Source organism: Dermacentor silvarum, chromosome 1, assembly GCF_013339745.2.
Source record: "Dermacentor silvarum isolate Dsil-2018 chromosome 1, BIME_Dsil_1.4, whole genome shotgun sequence".
Taxonomy (NCBI): Eukaryota; Metazoa; Arthropoda; class Arachnida; order Ixodida; family Ixodidae; genus Dermacentor; species Dermacentor silvarum.
In genome coordinates, this window is record NC_051154.1 from 429,235,894 (window position 1) to 429,249,849 (window position 13,956).

The window sequence follows — 13,956 nt, forward strand, 5'->3', positions numbered from 1 at the left end:
CTAAGAACTTTTGTTCTTGTTTAACTGGCAGTACTATTCCACTTAGTGTTAGGATGGGGTCAGGTTGTAAGCCCCTCTTCTGAGAAAACACCAAGGCAACAGTTTTTTCGGAATGAGAAATGGAAGCCGTTTTTATTAGCCCATAGTGTCAATTTGTTGAGGGTGATCTGAATCTGCCGTTCACTCGTTGTCATGTTAGATGCGCGGAAAGCAATCTGGAGGTCATCAACGTAGAGAGAGTGCATAAGGGTAATGGGATGACTTTGTTGACAGTTCATTTTGACAACAAACAGCGTTGTACTTAAAACACAGCCCGGAGGCACACCGTTTTCCTGGTTGAATACGCGTGACAGAACCCTACCAAGACGCACCTGAAATGTTCGATCGGACATAAAATCAGACAGGCACTTCAGCATTCTGCCTCGAATCCCTAGGTCTGCCAAGTCCCTCAAAATGTCTTATCTCCATGTGGTATCATATACCTTCTCCAAGTCGAAAAAGACAGCTAGGCAGTGTTGTTTGTGTAAAAGGGCATTGCGTATTTCATGTTCAAGTCGGACTAGGTGATCAGTTGTAGAACAACCCTTTTTGTAACCACATTGATGTATGTTTAAGGACTTTTCTATTTTGAGGGTGAAAGTTAGCCTGGTGTTCACAATGCATTCTTATGACTTTGCCAAACCGCTGGTGAGAGCAATGGGGCTGTAACTGCTGGGGGATGTTGGTGGTTTTCAAGATTTTAGGAAAGGTATGATTATGGCGTGTTTCCATGCCTTCAGCATTTCTCCAGTTTCCCAAATCTTGTTGAAGAATTTCAGTAACGCTTTGATAGATGTTTGTGACAAGTGGGCAAGCATAGTGTAGTGAATACGGTCCATACCAACTGTAGTTATCTTTCCAGCAGAAAGTACGCTATTTAATTCTGGGAGTGTGAGGGGAGCAATGTACGGCTCAACAGAAGTGCCCATTGTTGGTAATCTTTGTTTTTCAGCAGAGTTTCTGTATGTTAAAAATTTGTCCGTGTATTTGGCTGAACTTGATACTTTGTAGAAGTGTTCCCCCAGAATGTTTGCTTGTTCGTCGAGTGTTGTTTGTGTACCAGGATTTGACAGTAAGGGAATTGTGTAGGGCGAGTAATCCCCTTTGAATTTCTTGACCTGTTCCCACATGCGTTTGGAGGAGACGGAACTTTTAATTGAGGAGACGTATTTCTGCCAAGAGTCCTTTTTCGGCTTGTCTACGGATGTATCGTGCATGGGCTTTTTTCTGTTTGAAGTTAATTAGGTTTTTATATGTCGGATATCTACGAAGATTGCCCCAGGCCTTATTCTGTTCTTTTTTTGCTTTGGTACATTCCTCTGTCCACCACGGGTTTAGTTTCTTTCGATAATATCCTGTAGATTGGGGTATGGCTCCTTCAGCTGCTGTGATTATGCAAGTCGTAAATGTTTCATTAATTTCATCGACGCCTAGATCGGCTGAAAAGTGTTCTAGTTTGGCAGTTTCTGTAAAAAGCGTCCAGTCTGCTAGTTGGAGTTTCCAACGACGCGGCCTGCAGGTGATGATGGGTAAAGTTGGTGAAAGTTTAATTATGGCAGGTAAGTGGTCACTGCCGTAGGGATTGTCCAACGCTTCCCAGCTAAAATCTATAAAAAGAGAAGGTGAACATAAAGATAAATCAAGACAGATAAAATTACGTGATGTAGGTGAAAAGTAAGTAGGTGCCCCGAGTTTAAAAGACAGATGTTGTTAGATAGAATAAAATCTTCTATGAGTTGTCCTCTTTGGTCAGTCTTGTTACTTCCCCAAAGAGTACAATGAGCATTAAAATTTCCTGCAAGTGTAAACCGGTCTGGTAGCTGTTCGATGAGCTTTTCATGTTCTTGAAGATGTAAACTTTCGTGGGGTGGAATGTATATTGAACAAACTGTTAAAGTTTTGAAAGAGGATGGTGACAGCAACCGCTTCGAATGGGGTGTTGAGTTTAACTTCTCGGGTGGGAGTGCCGCCTTTCGCAATAACGGCAACTCCTCCGCACAGTCGGCTAGTGTTTGCCCGGTCTTTTCGAAAGACGGAAAAGCCTTTCAAAATATTCTGGTTTTGGGGGCCTAGGTTTGTCTCTTGCAAACAAATGGAAACTGGGGAAAAAGAGTTTATGATGTCTTTTATGTCACCTAGGTTATGTAGTAGACCTCTGCAGTTACACTATATAATAATAGCCATGATGGAACAGAAGTGATAATGCCTAAATGATAATTGGTACTAAAATACAAGTTATAGGTGACATAAGTTTTAAAAGTTGACTGTAGATTTGAACGGCAACCCTTAGGTTACCTGTCCTCTTTCAGAGCGACTATTGGGAGTTTATCCCTCTTTGCGCGCTCGAGTGAGCGCTGGTCCTTCGGTGTCGATGACACCGGTGTTTTGGTATCGACCTCCATTGCAGAAGCGCTGGAGGACCGAAGGGTTGACGCTGAGGCACGTGCCTCAGGCCTTGATGGACGAGTTGTTCTAAGGCCCTGCGAGACCGCGATCTCTGGAGCCTTTGAAAGCGATGGGGCAGCACTGGCTGCCGCCACCACGGGGCGGGAGGAACCACCGCAGGGCTACTGCTAGTAGACACTGTAACTTCCCTGGGCCTAGGAGGCGCTGCCCCCTGATGCACCACATTGGCATAACTTGGTTTCGGTAAAAGTGATGGGCGTTTTCTGGCTTCATAGAACGATATTTTCTCTTTGACTGTGATTGCAATGACTTTTTTTCTTTTTTCCAGACGGGACATGACCGTGAGTAAGCAGGGTGATCACCTTTGCAGTTTGTGCACTGTGGAGAAGAATTACATTTGTCGGATTCGTGATCATTGGAGCTGCATTTTGCACATGTTACTTTGCCTCTGCAAGAAGGAGAAGCTTGGCCAAACCTTTGCCTCTTAAAGCATCGTCTGCGATTGGGAATATACGGCCTGACATTGACCTTAACGTAGCCAGCCTCAAGGGAACTGGGAAATGTGCTGGTGGCAAATGTAAGAATGACATGCTTCGTGGGAATTTCTTGATTGTTTAGTCGAAGGACGATTCTCTGGACTTTTGTGACGCCTGACTCCTGGAAACCCTCAAGGAGTTCCTCATCACTCAGATTCATGAAGTCTTCTCAGATCACGCCCCGGCTCGTGTTTAGTGAGCGATGGGGTGAAATCGTTACGGTACGTCACCGATACTGGTGACATCCGAAAGCTTTTCTACTTGTTCTTTGTCTTTTAGTTCTAGGAGTATATCTCCACTAGACATCTTAGAAGCCTTGTAGGCTGGTCTTTGCCATCAAATCTTTGCCATCAAAAATGAGGAAAGCTTCCTCGCGGAAGTGTTTCCTACACTGTGGATCACATAGTACTTTAAAAACGTTGGGACATTGCTTCTGAAAGTAAATTCAAATGATGCATCGGTGCGCCATCTTTTATGATGGCGATCTGGTAAGGGAAGGAATGATGATTCCATAGAGTTTCTTGGATATTCGGCGGCGGTGTTAGCCACCCACCTCCGAGCCCAACAAGGGGACACTGCAGGTTTCGAGAACCTGCAGACGCCAGCTGTACACCACCACTATAACCTATTACATACACCCAAGGTAGGATACAATACACAGGGTTAACCCTTGCCGCCAGGAAACATGGAAGTAAATGGAAGAGAGGAGGAGACAGGAAAGATTAAAAGTGAGAGAGAAAGACGAAGATTGGAGAGAAGGATAGGAAAAGGCAACTACCGATTTCCTCCGGGTGGGTCAGTCCGGGGGTGCCGTCTACGTGAAGCCGAGACCAAAGGAGTGTGTTGCCTCCGCCGAGGAGCCGTAAAGGTCCAGACACCCGGCATTGGCTCAACCACCAGGATCCCCTTTTCCCCGGACACGGCTAAGCCGCGCACGGTTAGACGCGGGAGGGGCCAACCCTCGTGTGCTCGGGTCCATGGTGTCGCAACACACCAAACGCCTGCTGACGCAGACGCCCCTGCGGGGAAAATTCTCAATACTAAGTAACTTGGCATATTCTCAATTTAAATGTATATTTACACCTTGTGCACGAAATGAAATGCGTTCTTCACAACACGAGACCTATGAATAAAAAAGCTGAGAAGGTTCATGACAATACGTGATATGAAAAAGCAGGCATACCAAATGTTAAGGAACCACAGTGCTAATTATCTACTCTAAATTCACAAAGTGGCAGAAAAAGAACGACTGAAAAATCATCTGTATATGCTGATGTTAAGGTGCCAAACCGTCAGTCACGGATATGCATGTGTGCTCTCAACTGGGGCTGACTTTATCGCGTTTTACTACAATTACTGAAAGGGCATGCCTTGGTAATAAAGACATTATTCTTCATTTCTGAATCTGAATAAACTTCACTATCTTCAAGACTAGGAGTACATTTACGATCAAAACAGTGAAATGAAAATGAAAGTCTAAGCAGGGCTGCACTGGCAAGCAATTGTTTATGTCAATTTAATCTCTTGTTGATGCAATAACTTCTCTGCCTTGCATAACAGTGACAGCTAAAATTTTAATAAATTACCCTAATACAATGTTTTACATAATTGTTCATCTCGCAGAACAGGAGTTGTGTCTTTACGTTTCAATGCTTTTTCTTTATCTGCCAAGCTGCACCTTACTTTCCGAATTCATTGCCAGCAGTAAGCACAGGCCACACATCAACTACCAACCTGAACTCTGTATAACAATCTGTGAACGTAAGAAACACTAGACCGTCTTGCCCTGTGTGTCCTGAAACCTTGTATGGACTGAAAGGCGTACTTTTTTCGGCATTCTAAACCAGTGGCTGCGGCTACTTGAAACATGCCTACTTCTTTGAACACACCATCTGCCTACTAAAGCTGATGATCATCTTGCACTCACACAACTTCGAGGCCCGAATTCCCAATTCATTTTTTACAACTGTCCCTCCCTCTGCAAGCATTGTGCAAACAATGAGCAGTAGCTTTAGTAGGCAGATAAGGAGCCTAATAGAAGCAAGTTCTTTTTTGTGTGTATCCATAGCCACTGTCTAAGAATGCCTCAAAGGGTCATCACGTTTTCAATTTTGTACATGGTTCCACAAACACAGAGGTAACAAGATAGTTATGGAATACACCTTACATTTGCTCTTTGTCACATAATTAAGAAAGTTGATACAAGGTCAACCTTGTTTACTGCTGGCTGTCAATTAGCAAATTAATGTACTGCTCTTAAAAAAGGAAGCAGTGGAACAAAAACTGGATAGGTGTTTTTATCCTAAAGCACACTAACGTTTGTAAAATCCCAGAATGCCATATTGCACTAGTGTATAAAGTTCCTTCTAGCTGTGGCCACTTTGATCGAGTAGAAACGTTGCTGCATCATGGATTGATTGAGCACAAACATTTCTTGGCAAGTGTAGTTTTGTTTGGACTGTTTATCCAGTGTTGCAGTTACAAGTGTACTCCGTATGTTGAAGATAGCTAAGTTTTGTGCACATAGCAATGAAGTGCATTATATTGTCGAGGCATGGCATTTCAAAGGGAGCGGTAGCATGTGCCCCCCCCCCCCAAAAAAAAACTAGCATGCCTGAATACCTGAAAACTACAGCATTAGGTTAATATGGTTATGCATACACAAGACAAAGTGATCTGCACTTGATGAAGGACCCTGTCACGCACAAATGTGTGCCACTGCCTTACGGCCTTCCTTCGACAGTGCCCTTAAGGCAGCGGAGCTGATCACTGTACTGCCACGTGTTGTCCGACAACGAATCGGTAATGTCATCTGATCCTGCGCCACTCTTCGGGGCATCCTTATGCACCTTGACCACTTCACGAAATTTGTCTTACAGACTTTTCCAGCGTTCTTGGACGGTGATTTCTGCACGAATCAAAAATGAAAACGTTAGCAGTTGCATCATGCATGCAGTAAATTAAATGACACTACAGACACACAGCATATGGCTCAAATTGGCAGCAGAAGTTTAATTTTGACATCCACACTGGTGCTTGGGCCAAATTCTGCATTAGTGATGTCACTGTTGTTTAGTTTCAGTGAGAACGCGCGTTCGCAAAGGCTATTATATTTCCTTTGCTTCCCCTCCAGCTGTGAAGGCAACAGAAGCTGGAGGACCAGTGCCCAGCAATTGATCACTCGCTGAGGAGGAAAGTTCCCTCGTGCGCATATAGAAATTAATCATTTCATCAGATGCCATCCTACTAATATTCATGTGTCATCTAACCTCTCTATTGCTGACTATACCTATGACCTCCCATGTCTAGTATGCAAACTCCACCAAGCCGTGCATGCTCAGTATTGAGAAATTCCCATGACGCCTTTCACATACATTTATAATAATCACTATGCAGTCACCCGCATCCAGAAGACGTCTGTATAGCTAACATGTACCTTCAATAGCGAATGCAGGCTTCAAAAAAAAAAAAAAGCAGAGAAACGCGCTCACCCAACATGCATTGAGGAGTGACTGAAAACTGTCACTATGCACGCAAAAGCAAGAGTGAACATATAACATGACTGTAAAAAAAGCTACTCTTGTGTTCAAAGCAAAGGATCACTGTTATGCTTTACTTTAAGTACTACGTAGGCATGGCAGCACAAAGTCGGCCCTGTCGTTTTCAGGGCATGTAATTTTGCTTCTCAACTTGGGCAGTATGTGTAACTCATGCTGACAGTGTATCCTTGTGTAACAAGAGGGCTAGGTGGTATGGCATCTGTGAGGTTTATTAAATAAGAAATAAAAGTATATGTACAGATATTAAAAGGCAACCCCAGTGGTTTTTGCGGCGAGGTTTCAAACATAAGGGCCGCCCACATCAGGCACTCTAGCCATGCACTGTTCCGAACGCCAGCGCTCCCTAACATTCGACAGAATGAAGAAACTAGCTTATAGTGGTACTGACATTATAATTTTAGACCGGATCTTCACTGCGCGTGTGTCCGTGCACCCTCAGTGGTTGTATATGAAGAGCATGTGTCACGGGGGATAATTTGTGGCATATCTGTATGCATACGCTTTGCGTGCTACGTGCGGTCTTATGCGCAACAAATAGGAAGTAAAATTTACTTCAGATAAGAAAAAAACACTTGTTCTGCTAGCTAAATCAAGCTGTTGTAGATTTTACTTGGCAGAATTACGCGCGTGTCCTCTCTAGCTCTCCTCGAACACAGAATTGGCGAGTACTATTGCAAACATCTAGCAAAAGTTCCTCACATTAATGTGCCCATCAAACCGACTGCCGACAGATTTGCTTTTTCTTCACTTGTCAAATTATTTTATCCCGTTTTAGCTCCCGCGTTCATGCTTGCGTGCCCTAGTACAATCGAACAAAGCCGGGAATGCTGCATGGCCATACTGCTTCGGCCGTGTCTCACTTCTTCGCTGCTTGCAATAAACATGACCTGTCGTTAGCATAGCATAGCCCTTTGTACTGTTTGACTTCAATGCCATTCATCCATGACTGTCACTCATTCAGTTGCACAGATGAAATTTTTGAAACCTATCTTCGCCGAAAACATTTGGCAGCACAGCAGCGGCTACCTCCGAACGCAGCACACCCTTCTTATAACGATTTTTGTGATCCCTGGGTCGCGGCTGCCACAGCTCCAGTCGTATTTCTATGCAGAAAATTACCATATCATTATCAATGATGCTGCACAAACATGCACTGTCTACCATGGTGCTGTTGTCAAGTCGGAACACGTGGAAACAACAATCAGCTTCGGACGCGGACTAGACACCAGGCACAAGCAGACAGCAACGCCGGAAGTTCCGTCTGTAAACGGCCTCCGAGCTCACTCACATTGTCTCTTGCTTCTACCGCAGCTTCCGCCGTCGGCGCTGTAATCTGGTATGCTCTAACGCCCATTGATTATTTGAAAGTAGCGACATTATCCTCCCCGCCGCGCTTTCCTCCTCGATTCTCCTCGCCCGCTGGCTGCGCGCTATGCGCACGGCACGCTATTGAGCCTGGGCTCCCACGGGTGGCCCGCAGGATTCGATGGAGGCGCATGATTTTGGGCCAGTTGCGCGCCCCAGTGGCGTAGAAAATTTTGAACAATGGTGATAACAGCATGGAGAATGCTGAAGGCAACGTTTATGAGGAGGTTGCTTTCATATTAAAACAGTATGAATGACATACACTGATGTAAAAGGAGCTTTGAGGCGAGTTCTACACTTCAGTTATTTTTTCTGCCACATGATACGCTGCTTTACTTTGTGCATCTGATCTATTATTGCTTGTGGCAAATCGCTCTGTGTTTGGCAATTTTATCTTGCATGTGCGCGCATTGTCACCGAAGGTATTATATTCAGCGTGCCTTCTTACAATGAATCACTGGCGAGTGTATCGTCCGTCCATGTGTTTGTCTCAATGTCAAAGTAGCTTTTGCGCTGTGCTTTCTGCATTGAATAGGACGGTTGCGCAATTTCAGTGCGATGAAGCGGTGCCGGAAACCACTCATCGTCCAGAATAACAGAAGCTGAGGGAAGGTATTTACAGATTATCCTTTAGGCGTCGGCGTCAATGAAGCTTAAAAAATACTCGGTATACCTATGGGAGAAGGTATTCTATAATTTTAGGCGAAAGAAACGCCTCTGGATAAGGTATTTTGATTGTTCACACCCACATACCGTTAAATTATGTAGTAGGATAGTTAAAATTGTGATTTTGATCAGCGGGGGGCCCTATTGCCGACCCATTGTAGATTGCGGGCAAGCATGCGGTGGCGACAGGCTTTGCATAAAAGATCATAGTGTCGTTGGCTGCGTCGTTAAGCGACCGAGATTATTATTTCTGAAATTATTAGAGGCGGGAGAAGGAGCAAGCAGCAGCAAACACTTACTATTGTCACTTCGAGGTTAATGCCGCTGTCGAGGGGGCTTCCTGCGCTTCAGGACAGGTCGGTGGGAGAAAATTGTTGGAACTGCGTTGGGTTTCAGCCTTTTTTTTTCCAAGTTCTTGTAATATGTGAGGTTCAAATTGGTCTTCAGTGAAATGTAGCTAGAACATTTATCGAAGAGTTAATCACTCAGGCAGGATGAATAAAACGTCCTTATACAAGTAAAAGTGGCTAATACGCTGCAGTGCTAAACATTATTGGCCACATAATATTCCCTGCATTGCTACCATCAAACCTTAATCATTATTTATTGCTCAACCTTCGTAATCAAAGCGCATTGATATAATGACATCGGCTCATGTTACATGATGGAAAATGTTTACCCACAAAACAAAACCGAAGAAAGGTGATTGTAACACATTCGCTATTAAAGCGAAGATTCCCGGCCTCCGCCTAGAAGTCAACAGCAAGGGTGAGCGATCGCCTCCTGCACATTGCCTGTATCCTTGAGAATACCAAATAATAATCGTCACCCACTCACGCGTGCATGGCAGCCCAGTTCAAATAAAATTCAACTGAAAATGATTACCAGGGGTGCTATGCAGGATGCGCCGAGTTTGGCGAAACTCGGGATCTTCACGAGCTCTGGCGAGGCCCCAAGATGAAAGAACTAATTGTAACAAGACAAAGTTTGTCCGTCGGCACGCCTCCCGTTTCATTGGTTTATCTAGGTTCACTCTGGGTGGCTAGCATCTCTTGGCAGTTGCCATATGGGCGGTCGACAAACTGGGGCTCACGTGATCATACGGTCGGTGCATGGTCGTGCCTTCTTTCACTTGTTTGTCGTTCCACCGAGTGCATTACAGGCACAAGCAAGTTATAAAATAAATGCATTTATTACAATAATATTAGTCACAATAACGGGGGTTATAAGCATTTTAAAGTTTACAAGATGTACATTGAATGTGTATTAGATTAATTTGTAGTTTAATACGTTTCGCGTTATACCCCGAGGGGACGCTCGCCCTCCTGTTTTTTCCCTCTTGATTGGATTGTCGCGGCTCAATACGTGCTTGTGCTAGCATTTTCGGGCACAGATCAGTGTGCGATTGGTTTTAACTACTAAGCTTTCAGCAGATCGCTCGTTGCTCCTTCTTTCGTCTGGATTGAATTGGTGCGGCTCGTTGCGTGCTTGCGCTCCCATTTCTGAGCAAAAATTGGTGTGCGCCTGGTTTTCACACTGATCTTTCAATAGATCGCTCGCTGCTCGCGCTAAAGTAAGGCTGCGAGACGAAGTGAGCGTCGGCTAGCACAGAAGTGGTTTGCCGAGCACTTAGCGTGTAAGCACGCAGTAATGACGGAAATCAATCGGTCAGAAAACTACGCTCTATTTTCTTTTATTTTGTGATTAACCTTCATGCTGCATAGCGCCGTGCTATTGCTTCTAACAACCGCAAGAAGGAGTCTTCATAGTGGGTAGCCCGAACGATCTGTGGCTTCTAACAAACGCAAGAAAGGGTCTTTGCAGCACACGTGGCCGTTGACTGCCATCCATCCCAGGTGGGATTGCAGCATCGCTGCAGTTACCCTGTACCCACCGCTGACGAGGTGGTGCTTAACATTTTGACAATAACTTTCTTTTTTTGCGTGTGAACTACCATGATGGCGTTCACAAAGTTCACACTGGTTTACTGTCTCCCAATGCACATTGAGGCACAGCCCCGTTAGCATCTACTAAATTTGAGATACAGTTGTATGCGGAGAATTCGGTACTATGAATAATGGTCCGCGGTTGAACATTGGCTGCAATAATGGCGCCTAGCGTCACCGCCTTTCGTCGGTCGACCTTGAAAAGTCGCAGCACCCCTCTGGTCGCGCAGACCATGCGGAAGATCCATGGGCCACCATCGTTACCACCGCCGTAATTTTTGCGGCTCGGTGAAACCTTGTCGCCCGTCATTAGGCGGCCTCGACTGTACTTTTGCTCACCGCGAAGAAGGCACTCGTCAATTTGCGCTATCTTCCCGGGGCCACCGAGTGGAAGTCGCGCCAGCAGTTCGTCCCTCGCGACCTCGTGGGGCTAGTTCCTCCAGTCGGCGATGGCGTGCTCTTACAGAGCAAACAAGTCGCCGGTCACCTTCAACAGCCATTTCTCTACGCCTTTGCTCACGCAGTACTGAGCCAAATCAGTTGCTGCCTGGAAAGGTGGTCGTTCGAACGGCCGAGGCGGTCAGTGTTGGTGAAGTAACTTCCTTCGCCTCTCTGCCCGTGCCGTGCAGCGCTACCGTGTAACTGAGAAAACTGCTTTCGGCACCTGTTACAGCAGAAGGCAACCCGGCGTCCATTCTGAGTCTTCCTATATAATGCGACTACTTCTTCACAGGTTGGTTAGTCCGGGTTGAACCCCAGGTGCTCGCAGGTGCTCCAATGACGACACCGGAACTGGCCTGGTGCTAGGGCGCGATGGAAGAACAGCGCTTGAAGCCGGAGGGAGCCAAAGCGATCGCACGAACTATTTTTCAGCAGCCTAGTAAAACTAGTCTGTGCTGTGAAAGCATAATCTGCCCGCCACGCTATCTCCGCAGACGAGGGCCTTCGCCTAACTCGTCACACGCCAGCGCACTCACGTTTTGGAAAGGAAAAATGACGCTGAATCACTACGTTGGTCGTGTAGGTGAACGGATCCAGAGGGTCATATTGACGCTTGCTGCCGCTGGATGCGAGGACACAGGCTGCTGCTGCTGCCACCATGTTCCCGAGTTCAACACGAGGGGTGTTTCGAGATATACGAGTTTGGCATGAGTTCGCGTGTCAATCAAAACCATACGTCACGCCCCGCGCGAGGCATGTAAATCTTGTGCGCGCGCCCACCACGGTTGGGCCACGCCCAACTTATTTTCCGGCAACAGCGACGTGGTGCGGAACTGAGAGGCATCAACAATCTTGACCACCGACAGAAAATACGCACAGCCCACTGTCATCAGTGAAATACCATAGAGAAAGAAATTCAACAAGAGGGGACACTCGGCAAAAACTGGCAACAGGAAACACGTCACCATACGTCACGCTATACTTTTGACACCGAACGTTAGCTGCCGCGAGCATCGAAAAAAAAGAAAGTGAACTTAAGTTAACAGGCACTCATTTATTTTTTTAATTCTTTGCCGCGAAAACTAAAACGTTTTGCGTATAAATGAACTTAAGCTTTGCGACTTATTTTCCTTGCCTTACCTAGCCACAGGTCAATGACGCGCCAGATACATGCGTCATCCGCCAGACACTCCCCCGAAGCCAGCGAGGATGGCTGCGCGTGCGTTTGAGCGCTCGCGCGCGGCGACCCGTCTGTCTCCTTTTTTTTTTTCTTTTTTAAACGTAACCTGGTTCATTGGGCTCTCGGCGTATTCTTGCGTTCCTTCTGCACTGGGACAAGACACCACTGCACTATTGGACTACGGCAAGGTGAGAAATCTTGTTTCACAGTCTACGACGCAATTAGGCTTACGGCACGGGACCGAGACTGAAGACGCATTTAGAGAAAAACAGCTCGGCCATCCTGGCGCAGTTAATTTGAGTAAATGAATCGTGCTGAGACATGTTTCCGACGCTTCCTAGGGGACTATTGTAACATATTTCGGTTTTTGAGCCACACTGGCCGCACAGGGCGCCGTGTCGCAGTTAGCGAGAACTTAGCCGTGGTGTGTAGTCTAGTGCATCTTGCTAGGAGAAGTTTGTGCCGCTTTCTCTGACGCCAGACATTACTGAAAAGTAATTTCGTTACTTTCTGGGGTACTTTTGAGGCACGCTGGCCGCACAGCGCGCTGTGACGCAGTTAGCGATAAGCAGCTCGGCTGTGGTGATAAAGTTAGTTTGGCGTGTAATAAATCTAGAGGGACAAGTCTGTGACGTTTTTTGTGGCTCCGCAACAACATATACCTTCTTTCGGTACTCACGCCTGTTGAAAACGCGATGGGCGATTGCCAAGAGTGATAACATGCATGGGGTGTGCGGCTGGCGCCGGCAGAACGCGCGAACGATGAGCATATCAGAAACTTGTAATTTGAAAATTACGTCTTCTAAAGGACTGAAAAACAGCATTGCACCCACGCATTTGTCTTGAGTGCCTGTTGCGTCCGTCTCTGTGTATGTCGCGTACCGTCGCGTCGCCCGAGGCCAAGTTTTGGAAACGCGAAGTCGCTCGTGTATTTGTGCTGCCTAAGTGCAGGAAATAATACCCGGAAATTGGGGAATGCTTGGAAATCAGATGTTTTCATATATGTTTGGGATGAGTCGGGTATTTTCTACGCCATGTATGTAAAAGCGAATTGCTTTTGTTTGTAATGCCGCCGATTCACCGCTTTCGCACGTTTCGCCTCGCAGTATTCCTATGTCTAAATACCAAAATGACTCATGCTTGTAACATGCTGTTACGAGCTTGCAAATGTAACATGCTTGTAATTTACTTTTTTTTCAGCTGGTACCGTCCGGTGGAGCTTCATACAGGAACTACTGCCTTACCTGCTGGTGTCACAACGTTGGATGAACGCACAAAAAGCGCGGAACGAGCTTTTATATAGAGCAAAATAAATATTTCCTCATTGCACAAAAGGTCTTGCGTCTATACTTTGTGAAATTGCACGTGGCACAGATTCGATGGGACTTTACGAGATCGTTCGCAATCATTTTTACTAAATAATAAGCCGATTCTGCACGAAGAGCAAAAAAAAGGGAAAGAAAAAAAGGGGGGGGGCGCAGCCGGCGTGCTAGCTTGCGTTCAAAATACGCGCGCCCAAAACCGAAACCGGAAGTGATGTAAGTGATCGACACCGACCGCTTGGCACGCTGCAGTCAATTCGGCCGCTGGGCCCTATGGGAGTGTCCCCTCTTGTTGAATTCCTTTCTCTATGGAAATACTGAGAACCACTATCAAAAACAAAGCGGCGACTTTCGCTGGCTTGTGCATCTATCTTCTTAGGCTCTGATGGCCCCACAACATGGTTCATTGTCTGCATTGTAGCGACGTAGCGCACTGCAAATAATTATCGGCACTACACTGTAGCTGCTTGCAAGGCGTCGATGCGCCGTGGTGGA

General features: G+C 46.1%; 1 long non-coding RNA gene across 1 annotated transcript; it reads left to right on the forward strand.

Annotated features, from left to right (window-relative positions):
- Window positions 1–11,866: 11,866 nt before the first annotated feature.
- LOC125942579 (uncharacterized) lies at window positions 11,867–13,473 on the forward strand. Its single transcript, XR_007465235.1, has 2 exons — window positions 11,867–12,327; window positions 13,340–13,473. It is a non-coding gene; the product is annotated as an uncharacterized LOC125942579 (long non-coding RNA).
- The last annotated feature ends 483 nt before the right edge of the window (window positions 13,474–13,956 follow it).